The sequence below is a fragment of the Polyodon spathula genome, chromosome 24, assembly GCF_017654505.1.
Source record: "Polyodon spathula isolate WHYD16114869_AA chromosome 24, ASM1765450v1, whole genome shotgun sequence".
Lineage (NCBI taxonomy): Eukaryota > Metazoa > Chordata > Actinopteri > Acipenseriformes > Polyodontidae > Polyodon > Polyodon spathula.
Genome location: NC_054557.1, coordinates 8,863,122 through 8,876,467, shown reverse-complemented (window position 1 = coordinate 8,876,467; position 13,346 = coordinate 8,863,122). Strand labels below are relative to the sequence as shown.

The 13,346-nt window shown below is 35.9% G+C and overlaps 1 protein-coding gene across 3 annotated transcripts in view; it reads left to right on the top strand.

Moving 5' to 3' along the window:
* LOC121298907 (high affinity cAMP-specific and IBMX-insensitive 3',5'-cyclic phosphodiesterase 8A-like) overlaps positions 1–13,346 on the top strand; it is a 72,283-nt gene that overhangs the window by 32,030 nt on the left and 26,907 nt on the right. The gene's annotated exons all lie outside the window — the stretch shown is intronic.

Sequence of the window (13,346 nt, the reverse complement as noted above, 5' to 3'; positions counted from 1 at the left end):
TACGTAGGAAAGTGCAGTATTAACTGAGGTTTGTGTTAATCCATTTTTAAAATGTATGGCTGTTAAAATGCTTTTCCTCAGAAGACAATCTCTCTTAATTCCATTATAAAAGCTTGCCACAGTAATTTGCACAGAAATCTTCTCGGCTATTACCAGACTTTACCATGGTTAAAATTAATTATTAAAAAAAAAAAAAAAAAAAAAAAAAGAGGAGAGTATGTTCTTTCATATCATGTAAAGTTTGACAGATTCTCAAAATGAAACATAAAAATGAATACATGAAAAGAGAGTGAGTTATTTTTGTACAATTAATCCATCTCTAGAGGCCAAAATGTGTCCATGTCATTTGTCCAGAGCTAAAAATGGGCTGCCCATAATGATGGCTCTACTGCCTATAGTAGTAGTTGTACTACTACACATTCTCATGCTGATCATCTTGTAATTTGCCAATTGGACAGTTGCAATTGGACTTCTTCCTTGTACAGTATAGTCACCAATGCCACCTGCTGGCCCTTTATCACCTAGCAGCTATTAAATAATGTACTCGGTTCAGATTTTGGAATTCAGATTTTTCAAGAAGTTCTTTTAAAACATTCTATTTGCCTTCACTGTACCTGGGTGCCCTTGCAGAGTTTTTACAGTCCAAACCTGGCTCTCTGCAGCAGGTGTTGGTCACTTGTGACCTTGGACTGTTTTCATTCCCTGGTACTACGAGAACAGTGGCTTGTCTGAACATAGAAGAGGAAACCTCAAAGTAAATGAGCTCGGTCAAACATATGAAGGGAGATGCCAAGCCAGGAATTAGAGATTGAAAGGAACATTGAAACCTGCAGACTTCTAGAATACAAATTAAAGCGCGAGAGAGAAAGAGAGCTGTAAAGGGAGAATGTTGTTGTGTTGCTGGGAAAGAACGCACGCAGGTATAGGGATGAAGGGCTAAATCGGCAACGAGAATGGTATCCAAAAGGATCGATTAAAGTTGAAGTAACATGTTGAAACCAGAGGTAATGCAATGTACTCCTCAGCAAGCAATATGCTTTATATTTAATGTGTATGTCAGAATTGTACTGTGTTAGTGGTAGTGTGATGAAAAGTCTTGTGAGTATTAGAATATAATGATCTGCTTGCTCATAAGCTCTGGGCTTCTACTGACATCTGTGCTTCCTGTCGAAATAACATGACCCCACTTTCATCATACTATTAATATGGAGCCGACAGGTGAAAGGTCAACAGATTTTGTGATTTCATTGTTTACAGGAAGTAAACAAAACAAAACAAACAAAAAAAAAAAACAGGTATCAGGAATTCTACAGACACAGATTCTTGAACATAAATAAGTAAACTTTTGAAGTTACCTTCTCTCTTGCATTTGGGGGTTTCTGGTAAAGACTGTAGTCCTAGAGTTCATTTCTCTTCCCTGATTCTGTGGCATTGTAAACGGGAGTGATATTCACTTGGAGTTTTATTGCTGCTTTTAGTACTTTGTTCACATGGGGGAAGCATTAGACACAAGACAAACCTCACGTTTTTACATTGTTATGAGGGTATACGAGATATACTGCAAGAGAGCTTGTGACTCGAAAAGAAATGTAAACATCCTGCAAAAAATAGCTCAGAATGGAATGCAAAGAATGTTCTCACGTATACATAAAGAAATAGATAGTAAGTTAACTAAATTATTGCTTAATTGCCCTTTAAAGGACTGTGTTTACACAAACAAAAAGCAGAGGCCTTGAGTTCCCATATTCTCTTAGTTAGGTTATATTGAAAATGCCCCTTTATTTAAATTAAATATCACAGTGAAAGGGACATTGGTTTAATTAGCTGAAGACTAGCACAATTTCTGTAATAACCCAATTATATTTAGTAGAAGTCCAATATTTGAGATTAACTTGAAATGCAGGCATTTAAAAATGGGTATATTTGGTAAAGTATACACTGTAGGGCAAGCAGGCCTGACCTATTGCCTATTCTAGGTAACGGGCTTGACTGGATTTAATTTTACTTTTGATATTCACTTAAACGTTATGTTCACTGGGCAATTTGAGTAATTTGTTTCAGCAGGGTCTTGTAAAACTGGAAAAATCTTCAAGCTTCATTCCAATATTCTACAGTGTATCAGCACAGGTAACTATAATTGAGGGGCACACAGAATACACTTGATACCTGATACTATATATTGTGAGAAGCAAGCTGTGTGTTCAGTGTAGATTGAACCACACAGAGCTTAATGTGATGGCATTAGAGTGGATTTGTATGTAATCAGGATAAGGACAAAAATACCTTGAAGGTGACTAGGGAGGAAGGTGAAATATTACTAAGGTGTACTTGTTTTACAGCTGTGTCATTAGCATGTTTATGTTTCATGCTATCCAATTATGCATGAGCTTTAAAAATACATTTTAGACACTGATTTGTCAAAATGTATATATGTGTTTGTTTGTTTTTAATGCATATGCCGGGGGATAGTTTTGCATATACAGTAGCTAGAGAATTCCAGTTGATACACTACTTGCTAAGAACTTTCTTTAGCATAATACTGCATACTGCATATATGTCATAATCTTGACATATATGATAACTTTCCATCTGTCTGTGTGTAATACTGTATTTTTACATGTGCACGCAGTGGATAAAGGATGATGGTGATCTACTTTTTCATGTTACTGATTTTGCTGATTTAGATTTTACAACTGTGGAAGGTGGGGGCTAAGTGTCATTATAACATGCAAGTTATTATTGAATTAGGAGCTAAAGGTAGCCCTGTATGCTAACTTCAAGTCAGACATTACAAAATGAGTTTATGTTTGTTGATTTAGCACTGCAAGAGACATATATCTGCTCTCGGTTGGTTAAATGTTTATTTTTTTCTAATTTTGCTGGACTACTTATAGCTTTAAGTGGCTGATTAAGAAAATGTTGGCATTTTAGAAAAAATAGGCACTTAGATGGTAAATGTAAATGCCTGAGTGTGTTCCTCAAGTCAGCCAATTCAGGAGCTGCAGGGTGGTGTGGTGACTGGTTAACTGGACTTCACCAGACTCAAAGTGGAAGAAAAAAAATGATAAAGGAATTATAAGAGCATTGCAAGAAAGCTGTTATGTGGTAAGCCCTATAAGATCACTACAATGACTTATTTCTTCATTTAACCCTATATTAATATACTACAACTATGGAGGACACAAAATATTGCTTAGATGACACCATAACAGATATTTCCAGTAGTTTCTCATAGAAAAATACTATACATATACTATACACCTCATTTACTTATGAGAAGTGTCTGTACCATTTTTTCAGAGCTGTTACTGGTAGTTACAGTTGGTGACGCAGCCTCATTGAAGTCATGCACTTCTCTGGGGTTGATGCATAATTGTAATCACCTCAAAGCAGCTGTAGGTGCCCTGGCCTCCTCCTGTCAGGTCAAATCATCAAGTAGACTATTCTGTGGGTACAATTTGTCACGAGTCAGTGGTGTAGTAGAAATTATCGTTACATTAAACCTATAGGATTTTGCTTTTTTTAGAAGCCTGGGTTATTATGGCTTGGTAAAAATGTAGAGAATTGCATTTGCAAGGCATTAAAATATTTGATAGGTGCAATATACGGCAATGGCTTCCAGCAATCTTCAATGCCGTTATAATGAGCATAATAAAATGCATCTTTAGTTGGTGTCCCCAGACGGTATTTAATAAGAGTCAAATGTCTGCATAAGAGCTCTACATCAAACTGCAGAACTACAGTGCATATGCATTGAATGTAGTCACATTTAGGAAGATAGTTGAATAGAAAATATTAAACTTGGATAACGGTTTCAGCAATGTGCCTTTCTCAATGTCATGATCTAGGACTGCGACTAAACATTTGTTAATGAAGGAAGTTTATTTAGCTTCATTCAGATTTTTTATGAACGAAGGTATGAATGAATGCGTGAATGAATAAGTGAAACTCATTTTTGATTTAAAAAAAATATATACTGTATATTAAGCATCCAGGGCCTCATTCATTTTAATGTACCTACAAAAATGTACAGTATTACAATTACAAATGAAATAAGTATAATTAAAGTATTTCCATTTACAAAAAAAAAAAAAAAAAAAAACTTTTTTAAAACAATTTTTTTTTAGTGCCGTTTTAGATTTGTTTTTAGTTTTGTTTAACTAAGGTTGTAGAAAATGTTTAGTGGGCTAATCCACTTGGGTGGCGCCATATGCAGTACATGTAAATATATGAAAATCTGGCCTCTTCCAATTTTAACTTTATATATTTTTTTTAATCTGCAACTCATTTGTTCAGAATTGACTGGTAATCATCAAGCTGTAATGGGCAGGGAGCATTGCCTGAAGATGTAAAACAGGCGCACTCTGTCTGCTGTATGCTTTATGGGTTTTAGAGAGAGCATTCCACCACACTCAACTCTGTAATCTGACTGCCTCGTAAAAAGCATGTCTCAACAAATCAGTGTTTTTGCGGCATGAAACGAGCAGTCGAAAAGTCTACACAGCCATAGGAGTGACGGTTTCGGACCAGTCGTTGCCTGGAAAAAGAACACAGAGCAGTGACGTTAGCACTTTGTCTGTACTGTAGAAGTACCCATTTTAAATCTTGAGAGAATAAGTGTTCGGTGTTGTCAGGTCCCCAAAACATTTTTCAGTCCTCTGTAGATGCTGGGCCGATTCACAACGAGTTATTTAAAAAGAAGTCTGTTTTACGAATAAAATACAGTTATTATATTCCTGTTGTAGACTCCTACAAACAGTGTCATGATTTTATTTTGTTCATAAATACAGTCTGAAAAAGACATTGGGTAACTTGAAATAATCCATGAGTCAAAGCTTTTTGAAAAGGGCCCGTTCTTTAAATGCATATTGGGATGTTTGATACAAAATGGTTTGCTTGGCTGCGTATTAGTTAAAGTGAAAGAAGATTTGTCTTGACTGCATTTGATAAATTAATCTTGTTGTAATTGGAATGGAAACACAAATATTAGGATATTAAAACACTTAAGAATGACATATTTCTTTCACAATTTGTGCTGTCAGAACTGTGCTTTTTAATAAGGAACTTGGCATCATCCAACAGGAAATGGAAACAAAGTCATTTAATGCTAGGTGTGCCTTACTGTAAAGATGCCTGATTTGTTTTTCTACAGTAATCCGGTAGGATCTTCAATAGTTAGCAATTCGTTAGGGTCTCCAAAGCCAATTTGGTGCTGGCCTGTACAAGGTTGACCAAATATATGATAAGTGTTCACTGCGAGAGTGCTTCTACTTATCTCTGTGATTTAAGAAAACTGCAAACAGTGTGATTCGTTTTAAAATCCACAAGAAATACAGATAAAATCCCACGTTATTTTAATCTCTCGCTCTCATTCCTAGTTGTACAATTGATGTATTGTAGGTTTTAAAGGTCTGGTGCAGTTTTTAAAGAAACACATGTTCTATCAAACACCAGGTACTAAGCTAAGTTAAAGAAGTTTGTTACTGCTTTGCTTCCTGGGTCATTTCACCCCAGCAGTGCACTCTTGGTCAAAGCATCTTACTGGCTGAAAGCAAACCAGTCAGCAGGGGAAGCAGCTGATTGGTTGTTGACAGAAAGAAGCAGTGAAGGGGTGGGGACAGTTTCACACTCTGGGGAAAATGACCCCGGAAGTACATATCTATAAGCATGGTTTGTAAACAGAAATGTCGTTAAACTACTATAATACCCCAATATCATCAAATTATCAATTTTTTTTTTTTTTTTTTTTTTTTTTAATTAAAAACCAAAAAGTTTATTTCAAAACTGCATGTATCAGACCTATATAATGCATTGTATGGGGCATATGGGAACTATTTTGTTAGACACAATTTCTTTAAAGTAATACGTTTTTGTGTATGTGTTTATTTTTGTGGCATTTCAGGGATTTGTTTTTAGCCATTATTTCTCAGTTTTACACTACATGCTATGTGTTGCATCAAATAGCTTATTTAAAATGGCTTGATAGCAACTTGAGTGACCGCATCAGGATTTAGTTAGTTGCTGACTTTTTACATCAGCGCTTTTAAAAGTGGCCACCTGCTATAGATAACGTGCATATTTCTCTTATTGTGCTGTAGAATTTGTTCTAGAGTATCTTGTAAACAGTACCGTTTGTTCTAAAAACATACTGTATAGGCTACCCAGTAACTAACCCAAAAGCCAAGTGGACTTTCAAATAAGGAACTAATCTTAACTACAAGTGTGTTTTTAAGGTCACCAAAACCTGATGTACTGTAGTACACTCTTCACACTTTCACATATCTGTTTACATGTAATTGAGCTTTCTTTTATGAACCCTGTCAATAGTACTTCTTCATAGATTTTGTTATGAACTAACCAAAAAATTTAGGGATGTTCTCTTGCATTACAGATTATGAAATATAAACGTTTACAACATGCAGCAAAAAGTGTAAAACACGAAGGCACATTTTCTGAGTGGAATGTAAAGTGATGTAAATCTAGCAGGAACAAATTTAGTTGCAGTGAAGTTATTTTTTTTAAGTTTCATGCGCTCTGAAAATGTAATTTTCCATTTAAAGAGGGCCTACGGTGTATGTGTTTGCTTTGTTTTGCAGTAATTGTTTGTGCCTTCTCATGTCTATAGTACCGTACTTTATGCCGTTGAAGGCCCTGGTTGATAGACAATATTTTTTTCAAAACAAAGAAATGCCCTATAACAGTATATTCTATAGAATGCTTTCAATATTAAAACCAACTGTGTTGCTGGTTTTTTGTGGGCTTTTGAATGACAGATTATTTTAGTGAAATTGATGATATTCAGATTTGAAAAAGACCTCAGTGTTCTAGTCGATACAGATTTTATGAAGCTTAATATATTTGATTTACATTGGCGTCTAAACATTATTATTGCAAACAGCATCTTGCGTGTTTCGACACAAGCCTAAGGAATACAACTGGAACGCTTTTATACACTGGCTTGTTCTAATCTGTGCTACACATTACTGAGGTTCACTTTACCCAGCAATCTCTTGTGAATTAGTACAGAAGGTTTTGAATAAACAAGAGACGTTATCTTCCCATACTCCAGTCAGTAGCATGGTTTCATATACTGTACTGTGGTAACGTCTGGGTAATTGAACAGAAAGCTGAAACAATAGTCTCCTGAAGAATACAACAAGGGTATGATGGAAAACCCCTAAAGGACTGGGGGGACCCAAGTGTAACGATTTAAACAGCACCAGTATTTGTAAGCTTTGCTAGTACAGAAAACAGAAAGCAGACTGCACTAAACTTCAATTTTCAAATAAAATATTAAGACATACCTACTTTATTGTTATTTATATAAGGCTTGGATGCATCAATTATGTTTTTTTATCAGATATACATACATTTTAAAAAACTAAAAACCTTTTTTTTTTTTTTTGGCTAGCGCAGTAGTTACAGTATATGAAATGTCTTATTAACATGGTGAAATATGTTATTTTCAGGACATTTTAGTTTTCAGAGTGGAGCTGGAGTACTCCATTCTCTCCTCTGTTTGTTTACATGCAGTCCAGGGTATTGTAACTACCATGGGGATCTGTCTGTTTACCCTGTGTAACAGTAATCCACTCTGTCTGCTAGAATATTGTCTCATGAAATGACTTGAAAATCCTGATTTTCTATTTGAATTATTGTTTGAAGAAAGTGATTTTTTTTTTTAATTTTTTTTTTTATAACACATGAAATGGCCACTTTCCAGAGTGCTGCTGTACGTTCTTCTCTTCAAGGGTCAGGCACAGAGGCACAGAGGGTGTCTCCCTTCTACAGGGACTGCATAATTAGTCAAACAAAAAAGCGTCCACACCTCCTTTCAGATGAATACAATCAGAGACATTGTCTATTTTTAAATCTCACTTTCAATGTTGTCAGATTAATACAAGTAGAGAGAAAATACAATGTTGTAATATACACTTTTCAATATATATATATATATATATTATATATAAGTATAATATAAAATACAAGTATATATATGATAATATATATATATTTGCTTCCAGATTTCAAAAACACCCAGTCATAAATTAAAAGGTAAAATTAAGTCAGGTAGATAAACATTTGGCTTTTCTTTAGTATATCATTAACCTGGTTTAGGAAGTAAAGTTTGCCCAACTGTCTTATAAATTTTACTTTATGATGAATATTTTGTGCAGAGGCTGTGTTCTGTCCTAACTGTGTAAGCAGAAGGGAGGCTGGCACCCAAGCATCTGAATAGACTTTTCATTGTGGCAGTCTGGGGCCTGCTCTAAAAAACAAGGATGTAAACAGCTCTTTAATTAGACCTTTGCCTCAAACTCTTCGTGGACGTTAGCTTTAAAATTCTTCCATTGTGACAAATCATATTATGCAGACTGTAGAAGTTTAAACAGAAAACCCATTTTCTCATAAAAGTCATATTATTTTTTTATATATTTAATACGGTTGTTAATCATAATCCTTTCCTGAAAACATGTTTTTTGTGAAAAAAGAAACGGGCAAACAACCAAAAAAAAAAACATTTACTGGGTAAAATGAAGAACCAATTTCCCACATAGCAGTTTCTAGTAAATGGATATTTAGGGTGTCCCTGTACTAGTGAGACAACACTCCCATTAAAATTGATCTTCCCTATGAATTATTGGCCCCAATGTATAGCTATGGCCAAAGGTTTTGCATCATCTAGCCATAATAGTAACTACAGTATTTCAAATTTTTTAATTTTTGTCAGTTTTTCGTTAAGTGCATGGAAACCTACAAAGTGTTACTGTATGTAATTCAATATGTTAATGTGACTTTATTCAGCCACTTTCAGTCAACTTTATGGAGAAAAGTTAGTTAATTCTATAAGGTGGTGGAAAACTTGTGGCCAGAGCTGTACGCTGCAGCATGTTTGTTTGGTGTAAAATGAGTAAGAGCATGTTTAATGTTGTTCTAACACGACGGTAACTGTGTTCTACACATTTGACAGCAGCAAGAGTTTGTTCATGTCAAATGCAAGCTCACTGTTACCTGGAGAAGCAAAACAAAATATAAACAAATGAAAAAAGGGACATGACATGAAGTTTTTGTTATGCAGGTACTGTTTAAAAGGAAATGCCCACAAATCTTGCATTTAGGCATCCCTCGTGTAGAGTTGCTTATATGGATAGCTCATGTTCCTTGATCACCACTGCACACTGAACTGCTTCCAATTGGTTTCAAAAACGTTATACATTGCAGCTGTAACATACTGGACACCGTTGAACTTGGAATTTGTTTCAGATTTTTATGAAATCACTTTTCTCATTGAGATTTATAGGGGTGATTTATATTGAATTCATTTTTTTTTTGTTTGTGTTTTATGGACAAAGGGATTTCTATAATTTGTTCTATACACTTGTGTATGTAACCCTAAGCACATCCTTTACAGAAGGAAAATGCTAGTTACTATGCAGTTTGTCATTCTACTCTAGCTACTGTAGGATTGCACTACGTGCTTATGTCTCTATGCTATATATCCTTTTGGGACACTGGCTGAAGAACAAAAGCACACATTGTTTAGTTTCACCACGTGGTCACGTATTCTACAGCATAAATTAAATATGTAAAAAAAAAAAAAAAAAAAAAAGGTGAATCATGGGGTTCTGTACTAATACTTGTTTACCTACCAATACGATGATAGATTGATGGGGTGTTACAATCAAATACTAGGACAGCAAAATGAAATGGTTCATTCTGTGCATTGTGTAATACAAATTGGAACAGTCTGACCCCAAGGGACTCATTTTGATGTGAAATACAGCAGACCTCCCAGGATTCCAGCAGTTCCGGACCAGTCCTGTGCTGCTGCTAGGGAGCTGTTTACTCTTTATCTCTCTGTCTGCTGACGTCTGCCCACTGAACAATGTCATCAAATTTCCTGTTTTTCGGTTTGGTGGAAAGCCACTCTTTCAGTTTATATGAAGGGCTTTGTAGCATAGAGATCCATAGGACCGGATGCACCCAGCAGACAGGATGTAAGGTTAAATGCAGCATTGCTAAGTAAACAGTAGGTGTATGGAGTTGAACTTTAGCTGTCTGCTTGGCCTGCACATACTGTATTATTTACTGGAGAAATAGCAGTGTTATTGAAATAAAAATTGGTAAAAAAAAAATAAATTTCAATGAATACAACAAGCACTGTAAACTCTCCATGGCATTCTCCATAGTAACTGCTACAGTAGGACTGAAGAAGAGAGTCTGTCCATATTGGATGCTTTTGTTTATGAAAGGAATAATTGGCTAGATAAAAAATAAATACATAAATAATGCCAACTTACTGAAAAAAGTCAGATCTGCAATGTCCGTCTGGCTCAGTGAAACGCAACTAAATACAATTCCAGTCTTTTAATTCCTATTATTTCTAATCCAGAACCAACCTAAAGGTTATAATTAAAGGTCTCTTAATAACACTCAAGTTGTGTTTTGTCATTTTTATAAAAAAAAAAAAAACCTTTCAAAAATAGATAATTAGACTGTAGTAAAAGGCCCGTAGGGGGCATATTCAAGTAACATTTATTGGCACACTAAGCTTTATCACCACAGCCCATAGTAAACCCTAAGATTCTAATATATGATTTAAAAAATAATTATAATTTAGCTTTCTTGTTTATGCTGTCAGGGAATCAATTTTTGAGCAATACTTTGATGTTATTTTTAAAAGACGAAAATCTTTATTAATTACACAGAAAATATTTGTACTAAAAATACATTTGGCACTATTACTGTGCTACCTTCAGTAATACTTAGCAGACCTTTCTGGGCTGCAACAAGAAAATAGAGGAATGATACAAATTACTAATGCTACAAATTAATATAAAATGTAATAAAATACCGAGCACAAATTTGAATTTGCAATTGTGAAACCAGACATATTCAAGGCTACAGCTACAGACCTATATAGCAATTGCTTCATCTGTAAACAATACCAATACAGTCCTATCACTTTGCAAACAATAAAGAATCAGTAACAGTGGGTCATTTCACTATTCTGAAGGGGGAGTAGTTCTTTCTGTAGAAGTATTATTATAGTAATACATCAGAATGTAATATTATTTGCCCAATCACATTTGGGTTCATGCTATACAAGTTTTAAAATTGGCATGTAATTATCATCAGAAATGCACTGGTTGGTTTGGATAGTTAATCAATGACTTAGCTAATGGGAAATTGTATCTATCAGTAAAATATTGAAGGCAGGTAGATGAATTAGTTTGACCTTGCAGATTTGATTGTGGACTGCAGATAGAACTGGCAGTAGCCCCAGTACAATATTGTAACAAGATGAGATTATAGGGTTATTACAGGACGGTGACCGTGTGTGGATGGTGGAATATCGGCATGAATAGAAGTGAACGGATAGAGGCGGAGTATTCATATTACCCGGACACAGACGTTCACTGTACTATAACTATTATATACTGCTTTATTGTTAATACAGAGGTTAAAATCAATCTATATTTGTTTTCTAATCATTTCCAACCTTTACTTAGTCCACTGTCAATTTCACTGAAAAGAGGGGAAAGGCTGATGAAGAGAATACGGTCTGTAGAAAACATGAAAGTGGCATGGTTGAAGTCATGAGTAGGATTTCTTTATGATATGTTGTGGAATACAGAAGGCAAAATGTGTGCTGTGGTTGACGGAAAGATCCTCGACAGTTTATAATCAGTTTTTGTGACTGGTTTCATGGTGCAAAGGGAAACATGGGATAACTTTTGTCATACATAAACCAGACTTGGGTATTTTTTTTATTTTTTATGATATTCAAAATGTTTGTATGTTTGAAGATTGTATTTTTATTTATTTATTTATTTATTTATTTTAACAAAAATTGAATTTGTGCTATATCAAGTGCACTTGATATTAACCTAAAATAATATAAATAAGCATTCTTGATTTCCATTACATGAGATGTTAAAACTTCATGCTGATTTGAACTTGGCTCTCGCCAAGATAAGATCCAAATAAGATATGGCTCTAGGTGGTTGTGTGGTCCAGTGGTTAAAGAAGTGGGCTTGTAACCAGTAGCTCCCTGGTTCAAACCCCAGCTCAGTCACTGACTCATTGTGTGACCCTCAGCAAATCACTTCTGCTCCATTTTTCAGGTGAGATGTTATAAGTGACTCTGCAGCTGATGCATAGTTCACACACTAGTCTAGTATCTTGTAAAGCACTTTGTGATGGTGGTCCACTATGAAAGGCACTGTATAAAATAAAGATTATTATTATTATTACAATAAACTAATGTGATCCATCTGCATCTCCAGCCATTCACGTTTCTTTACATCTGATTATGTAGATTTCCTTTTGTCTGGTGTTGATGGCTGAAGTGTACTGCTGGCTCCTGGGATTAGCTTATTATGCCTCCCCAGCTCATCAGCACACACAACGGCTGCGATGCTGGCTCCGGGGATCAACCCAGTGCGGTCTCCCCAGCGCATCAGCATGACAACCGTCTGGATTGAGCTAAGTAAGGTACATCTCTGGGGTCTTCAAGTGGACACCAGTCCTCTGTGTTTCATCGACTAGCCCACGACACCTCAAGAGGGCTCGACAGTGATTCTGGCGTCCCAGCATTACCCTCTCTGTCCCCCACTCAACTCAGCCCAGCCTACTTGCCTGTACATCAGCGTTGCTTTCTTTCTATTGTGCTTGAGATCCCCAGCCAGAATTTTTCTGTCTCAACCACAGCCAGTTGCTGCTCCTTTCTGCTGCTTCAGATTAGTGTGCGATTTCACTGTGTGACACAGCTCTTGGCAGCTGAACCCAACATATCTGAGAAACCGGGTTGTAGAGTGTGCCACAATCCTCGACAACCCACCTCCACTGGGTAAACCCAAACTCTCCATCCTTGCTGTTCCGCTTCAGCAGCTAGTTGAGCATACCTAAGTTTCTTCCTCTCATACACCTCATCCACAGTATCCTCCCATGGCACTGTTAACTCTACCAGATGAACAAGGCGTGCCGATCCAGACCATAACACAATGTCTGGTCGAAGGTTTTAGGTGGTTGCTCTCCTGGACAGAGGAATATTGTCTTTTGTGTGTAATGCTTTGATGGAACTGATGGCAACTGATTGGTCATGTTACGCTTGTCTTCCAATGCTAAGGCCAAACATCGCAGCACCTGGTCATGGCGCCAAGTAAACTGTCTTTGGCTAAGACCCACCTTTGTAGTCTATGCAGTTGTATGTTTCTTCTCATCAGATATCACTGTATAATCTATTTATACATATTCCATTCTCTTACTTTATTTTTTATAAACCTATAGTTCATTGATGAGGATGAGGAGTGAATAAATCAAGGAACTCTTTGTTGTCTGGC